At 43.9% G+C, this 7,955-nt stretch overlaps 1 non-coding gene across 1 annotated transcript; it reads left to right on the forward strand.

The window, feature by feature from the left end:
* The first annotated feature begins 2,175 nt into the window (after positions 1-2,175).
* Positions 2,176-2,312, forward strand: LOC119924553. The gene has a single exon (XR_005449261.1). It is a non-coding gene; the product is annotated as a small nucleolar RNA SNORA7 (small nucleolar RNA).
* The last annotated feature ends 5,643 nt before the right edge of the window (positions 2,313-7,955 follow it).

Genomic DNA, 7,955 nt, shown 5'->3' on the forward strand with positions numbered 1-7,955 from the left:
CCAACAGCGGGCTCACAGTCTAGAAGGGGGAGACAGAAAACAAAAGAAAATATATCAACAGAATATATTACAATAAGAATATAATATATGATATATATTATGTGATATAATATATAATATAATATAACTATACATTATATATTACAATTATACATCATATATCATAATTATATTAAATATAATATAATGCAATATAATAATATAATAATGTAATATATAATATAACATAACATAACAACATAATATATAATATAATATAATATAATATGATATATAATATAATATAATATGATATAATATAATATAATTTAATAATATATATTATAAAATTATATAATATATTTTCTTTTGTTGTCTGTCTCCCCCTTCTAGCCTGTGAGCCCGCTGTTGGGTAGGGACCGTCTCTACATGTTGCCTTGGCACAAAGTAAGCACTCAACAAAAGCCATCATTATTATTATTATTGTATCTACCCCAGCGCTTAGAACAGTGCTTGGCACATAGTAAGCACTTAACAAATACCATCATCATCATCATCATCATCATTTTACAGCTGAGGTGAACTGAAGCCCTGAGAAGTTGAGTGACTTGCCCAAGATCATACTGCAGGCATTCTTCTGTTATGTGTTCCTTACTTACTGTTTTACAGTATCATTATCTTCTCCAATCGCAGGCCTATAATTTGCAGCTTGAAATTTATGTTTTGAGCTTGCGTTTCCACTTGGAACAATGCCTTATTTCTTTGCTACAATTAAGTGTGTAACGTAGCACTTAACGAATAAATCAAGAGCACCGTCTACTGACTTCCTGAGAAATTACAAGAGAAATTGTCTGTCTGATTCATCTATTCGATTGTATTTCTTGAGCGCCTACTGTGTGCAAAGCACTGTACTGAGCGCTTGGGAGAGTATAGAATAACAATCAACAGACACATTCCCTTCCGCATCAAGCTTACAATCTAGAGGGGAAGACAGACACTAATATAAATCAATAAATTACAGATATAAACTATATATTCTATATATATCTATATAGATATAGATACAGAGAAGCAGCGTGGCTCACTGGAAAGAGCGCGGGCTTGGAAGCCAAAGGTCATGGGTTCAAATCCCGGCTCCACCACTTGTCAGCTGTGTGACTTTGGGCAAGTCACTTCACTTCTCTGGGCCTCAGTTGCCTTATCTGGAAAATGGGGATTAAGACTGTGAGCCCCTCATGGGACAACCTGATTACCTTGTATGCCCTTCCCAGTGCTTAGAACAGTGCTTTGCATGTAGTAAGCGCTTAACAAATGACTTGACGCCCATCCATATGTTTTGTTTTGTTGTCTGTCTTCCCCTTCTAGACTGTAAGTCCGTTGTTGGGTAGGGACCATCTCTATATGTTGCCAACTTGTACTTCCCAAGTGCTCAGTACAGTGCTCTGCACACAGTAAACGCTTAATAAATACGATTAAATGAATGAATCAACTAATGCCATTATTATTATTATTATTATATGTACATACGATGTGCTTAGACATTTGAATCAGTTTCCTGTTTAGACTGAACATTTATTTGATTAGCACTTTCAGTATTTTGTCTGCTACCTAATTTATTGTAGTAATTTTTATGGAATTGACCATTCAAAATATTCTTTGCGAGACAGAGAACCCAGAGAGCCTTGAACTCTGAAGTAGGGCTTTTGTGAAATCATAAATGAATAAACAAGAGGGGGTAAGTTCTTAATCATTTTTATTAAGCACTCTGTATGCAGAGCCCTGTACTAAGTACTTCGGAGAGTAATAGTAATAATAGTAACAACAATAACAACAATAATAATAATAATAGTAGGATTTGTTAAGTGCTTACTTTGTGCCAGGCACTGTTCTAAGCGCTGGTGTGGATACAAGCAAATCAGGTTGAATTCAGTCCGTGTCCCACACGGGGCTTGCAATCTTCATCCCCATTTTACAGATGAGGTAACTGAGGCACAGAGAAGTGAAGTGACCCACCCAAGGTCACACAGCAGACCAATGACAGGGTTGGGATTAGAACCCAGGGCCTTCTGAAGCTCAGGCTCATCGTCTACCCACTAGGCCGCCCTGCTGTAACACAGTTGCCCACAACGAGCTTACAGTCCAGGAGAAGACACGGGCATTAAAATAATTAAATTATGGATATGTACGTAAGTGCCGCCCCTCTCAGCTGGCACCTGGAGAGTTTCCAGTGCTCTACCAGTCTCGATTGCAGGAGAGAGAGTCAAGCAGAGGCCTACCCATTCCATTCCTAGCTTGGCCAGTGGCTAGTGAGTGGAAGGCAATCGGCTACATTGCCAAGATCCGCCCTTTCCTCTCCATCCATACTGCTACCCTGCTCATTCAAGCTCTCATCCTACCCCGTCTGGACTACTGCATCAGCCTTCTCTCTGATCTCCCATCCTCGTGTCTCTCTCCACTTCAATCCATACTTCATGCTGCTGCCTGGATTATCTTTGTCCAGAAACGCTCTGGGCATATTACTCCCCTCCTCAAAAATCTCCAGTGGCTACCAAGCAACCTGCGCATCAGGCAGAAACTTCTCCCTCTTGGCTTCAAGGCTGTCCATCACCTCGCCCCCTCCTACTTCACCTCTCTTCTCTCCTTCTCCAGCCCAGCCCTCACCCTCCGCTCCTCCGCCACTAATCTCCTCACCATACCTCGTTCTCGCCTGTCCCGCCATTGACCCCCAGCCCACGTCATCCCCCGGGCCTGGAATGCCCTCCCTCTGCCCATCCGCCAAGCTAGCTCTCTTCCTCCCTTCAAGGCCCTGCTGAGAGCTCACCTCCTCCAGGAGGCCTTCCCAGACCGAGCCCCTTCCTTTCTCTCCCCCTCGTCCCCCTCTCCATCCCCCCCATCTTACCTCCTTCCCTTCCCCACAGCACCTGTATATATGTATATATGTTTGTACATATTTATTACCCTATTTATTTATTTATTTATTTATTTTACTTGTACATATCTATTCTATTTATTTTATTTTGTTAGTATGTTTGGTTTTGTTCTCTGTCTCCCCCTTTTAGACTGTGAGCCCACTGTTGGGTAGGGACTGTCTCTATATGTTGCCAATTTGTACTTCCCAAGCGCTTAGTACAGTGCTCTGCACATAGTAAGCACTCAATAAATACAATTGATGATGATGATGATGATGCTACAAGTCAAAACTCACCTGTGCTGGGCAGCTGCGGCCAGAGTCGAGGGCAGAGACTCAAGTTGACCGCATGGAAGAAGGCGAAGGTCAACCAATTCCAGATTTTGACTAAGCAAACTCTATGGATGCGCCACCAGAACGATTGCAGTTGGTGAGTGGCGCGTCCCGGGAGAGATGCGTCCTTGACGTCACTATGGATCGGAAGCAATTCGACAAAAGACAAGAGAGAACGTAAGTGCTGCGGGGCGGAAGGAGGGGTCCAAAAAAAGTGCAAATCCAAGTGCAAGGACAATTCTTAAACATTCTTAAAAAGTATTGGTGACTGCAGTTTTGACTGCATGGAAGAAGGTAAAGGTCAACCACTTCCGGATTTTGACCAAGCAAACTCTATGGATGCGCCACCAGGACGATTGCAGTTGGTGAGTGGTGCGTCCCGGGAGAGATGTGTCCTTATAATAATAATAATAATAGCATTTATTAAGCGCTTACTATGTGCAGAGCACTGTTCTAAGTGCTGGGGAGGTTACAAGGTGATCAGGTTGTCCCCCGGGGGGCTCACAGTTTTAATCCCCATTTTCCAGATGAGGTAACTGAGGCCCAGAGAAGTTAAGTGACTTGCCCAAAGTCACACAGCTGACAAGTGGCAGAGCCGGGATTTGAACCCCTGACCTTTGACTCCAAAGCCCGGGCTCTTTCCACTGAGCCACGCTGCTTCTCTGCTTCAAGTGATCCTTGGCGTCACTATGGATCTGAAACAATTCGACCAAAGACAAGAGAGAACGTAAGTGCTGCGGGGCGGAGGGGTCCAAAAAAGGTGCAAATCCAAGTGCAAGGACAATTCTTAAACATTCTTAAAAAGTATTGGAGACTGTTTGCAGTTTTGACCACATGGAAGAAGGCAAAGGTCAACCAATTCCAGATTTTGACCAAGCAAACTCTACGGATGCGCCACCAGAACGATTGCAGTTGGTGAGTGGTGCGTCCCGGGAGAGATAATAATAATAATAATTATGATGGCATTTGTTAAGTGCTTACTATGTGCAAAGCACTGTTCTAAGCACTGGGGGGGATACAAGGTGATCAGATTGTCCCACGTGGGGCTCACAGTCTTAATCCCCATTTTACAGATGAGGTAACTGAGGCTCAGAGAAGTTAAGTGACTTGCCCAAGGTCACACAACAGACGTGGTGGAGCCGGGATTCGAACCAATGACCTCTGACTCCAAAGCCCGGGCTCTTTCCACTGAGCTACGCTGCTTCCTTGATGCGTCCTTGGCGTCACTATGGACCGGAAACAATTCGACAAAAGACAAGAGAGAACGTGAGTGCTGCGGGGCTGAGGGAGGGGTCCAAAAAAGGTGCAAATCCAAGTGCCAGGACAATTCTTAAAGATTCTTAAAAAGTATTGGAGACTGCAGTTTCAGCTACACTTCGGAACCGCAACAGATTCCCCAGCCCACAATATGAAAAATTATTAAGCATCCAAGCTATTTCCTTTGCAGTGAAAGTCCCAGGAGCTGATCTTCTTGTCCTGCTGCTAACTTGGGTCTCCCAAGGGAAACTACTTAATTTTTCTGTACGTCGGTTCTCTCAGGTCTTCCGCGGGGATTACAACCACTGAAATTACAGTAAAATGGAGTGTAGCACCCCGTCCTCACCTCCCACCCCCGAGAACGTGGCCTGGAGCTGGGGCCCAGAGGCTTCTCAGAGGAACTGAAAGCTGGAAATGACAACAGCCCTCTGGAAAACCCAACTGGGTTTTGGGAAGACCATTCCCACATTGCTATGTCAAGTCCCGGGACTGGAGTATTCATTCATTCATTGAGTGGCGTATATTGAGCACTTACTGTGTACGCAGCACTGTACCAAGCACTTGGGAGAGCACAATTCAACAATAAACAGACACATTCCCTGCCCACAGCAAGTTCACAGTTTAGAAGCGGAGGACAGACATTACCGTAAATAAATGACAATCAATCAATCAATCAATCGTATTTATTGAGCACTTACTGTGTGCAGAGCACTGTACTAAGCACTTGGGAAGTATAAGTGGGCAACATATAGAGACGGTCCCTACCCAACAGTGGGCTCACAGTCTAGAAGGGGGAGACAGAGAACAAAACAAAACATATTAACAAAATAAAATAAATAGAATAGATATGTACAAGTAAAATAAATAGAGTAATAAATACGTACAAACATATATACATATAGACAGGTGCTGTGGGGAAGGGAAGGAGGTAAGGCGGGGGATGGAGAGGGGGAGGAGGGGGAAAAATAAAACTCCAAAAGCGGTGGAGAGGACTCTGAAGATAGATAAAGATAGATCTTTAGGACAGGTAAAGGACATAAGTAGTGTGGGGATGGGAGGGCAGATGAATAAAAGGAGCAAGTCAGGGTGACACAGAAGGGAGAGGGAGATGAGGAAAAGTGGGGCTTAATCTGGGAAGGCCTCTTGGAGGAGGTGTGCCCTCAGTAAGGTTTTGAAGGGGGGGAGAGTCATTGTTGGACAGATTTGAGGAGGAAGGGCATCCCAGGCCAGAGGCAGGATGTGGGCTAGGGGTCAGCGGCATGATAGATAATAATAATAATAATAATAATAATAATGGCATTTATTAAGCACTTACTATGTGTAAAGCCCTGTTCTAAGCTCTGGAGAGGTTACAAGGTGATCAGGTTGTCCCATGGGGGGCTCATAGTCTTCATTCCATTTTCCAGATGAGGGAACTGAGGCCCAGAGAAGTGAAGTGACTTGCCCAAAGTCACACAGCTGACAATTGGCAGAGCCGGGATTTGAACCCACGACCTCTGCCTCCAAAGCCCGTGCTCTTTCCACTGAGCCACGCCAACCCAGTTACCTTGTATCTACCCCAGTGCTTAGTACAGTGCCTGGCACAGTGTAAACACTTAACAAATCCCATTATTATTATGTAGGAGTAACAATCGGTTTAAGCTCTCAGTACTGTTTTACATAGAATACCATTTACCATAGAATACCATGTATCATAGAATGCCATTTTCTAGTTCAGTAAACATCTAGTACATTGTTCTGCCCCCTGGAGTCACTCAATATTCATTCATTCATTCATCCATCATATTTATTGAGTGCTTACTGTGTGCAGAGCACTGTACTAGGCGCTTGGGAAGTACAAGTTGGCAACATGTAGAGACGGTCCCTACCCAACAGCGGGCTCACAGTCTAGAAGGTGGAGACAGACAACAAAACAAAACATGTGGACAGGTGTCGTCAGGTGTCAATAAGTACCGTTGATTAATTGATTGAGTATTGAGTGACCAGAACCTTCAAACTCCCCCACTGACTTTGCCCCCACCGTCCCTCAGAGAGGATTTAAGCCCTTGTTTCATTCATTCAATCGTGCTTATTGAGCGCTTACTGTGTGCAGAGCACTGTACTAAGCGCTTGGAAAGTACCTCTTCTCCCACTCCCTTCTGTGTTGCCCTTGCACTTGGATTTTCACCCTATATTCACCCCACCCTGACTTCTAAAGCACTTACGTCTTGTCTTGTTTTATGCCGTCCAGTTGTCTCCGATCCATAGCGACGCCACGGACACATCTCTCCCAGAACTCCCCACCCCCATCTGCCATCGTTCTGGTAGTGGATCCACAGAGTTTCCTTGGTAAGAATATGGAAGTGGTTTTCTGTTGCTTTCTTTGGTGCAGTCAACTTGAATCTCTCCCATTTTAGTCTTAGTCTCTTAGTCTTAATCCCCATTTTACAGATGGAGTAACTGAGGCTTCTAGACTATGAGCCCACTGCTGGTTAGGGACCGTCTCTAACTTGTACTTCCCAACGGCTTAGTACAGTGCTCTGCACATAGTAAGCGCTCAATAAATATGATTGAATGAATGAATGATGCACAGAGAAGTTAAGTGACGTGCCCAAGGTCACACAGTAGACAAGTGGCGGGGATTAGAATCCAGGTCCTTTGACTCCCAAGCCTGTGTGGTATGACAATTATATATTCACGAGAGAAGCAGCGTGGCTCAGTGGAAAAAGCACGGGCTTGGGAGTCAGAGGAAATGGGTTCTAATCCTGACTCCCCCATATGTCTGCTGTGTGACCTTGGTCAAGTCACTTAACTTCTTTGAGCTTCAATGACCTCATCTGTAAAATGGGGATTAAGACTGTGAGCCCCACATGGGACAACCTGATCACCTTGTATCCTCCCAGCACTTCGAACAGTGCTTTGCACATAGTAACCGCTTAACAAATGCCATTATTATTATTATTATTATTATTATTATTATTATTATTATTCATGGGAAGACTGAAGAGAACAGGTAATGATCATCAAAAAATCAACCCACATGGGCCATTACCCTTCAATTAATTATTATTTTTAAAATGGTATTTGTGAAGCGCTTACTATGTTCCAGGCACCAAACTAAGCACTGGGGTAGACACAAGCTTATCAGGTTGGATACAGTCCATGTCCCACATGGGGCTCATCATCTTAGTCCCCATTTTACAGATGAGGGTACTGAGGTGCAGAGAAGTTAAGTGACTTGGCCAAGGTCACACAGCAGACAAGTGGCAGAGCCAGAATTAGAATCCAGGTCTATTTTGACTCTCAGGCCTGTAATCTATCCACTAGGCCGTGTTGCTTCTCATGATCCTGCTAACAATGTCAAGCAGTTCCCAGAGACTTTAATAATAGTAATAATAATAAAAATAATGGTATTTATTAAGCACTTACTATGTTCAAAGCACTGTTCTAAGCTCTGGGGAGGTTACAAGGTGATCTGGTTGTCCCACAGGGGGCTCAC

Source organism: Tachyglossus aculeatus, chromosome 2 (assembly GCF_015852505.1).
Source record: "Tachyglossus aculeatus isolate mTacAcu1 chromosome 2, mTacAcu1.pri, whole genome shotgun sequence".
NCBI lineage: Eukaryota > Metazoa > Chordata > Mammalia > Monotremata > Tachyglossidae > Tachyglossus > Tachyglossus aculeatus.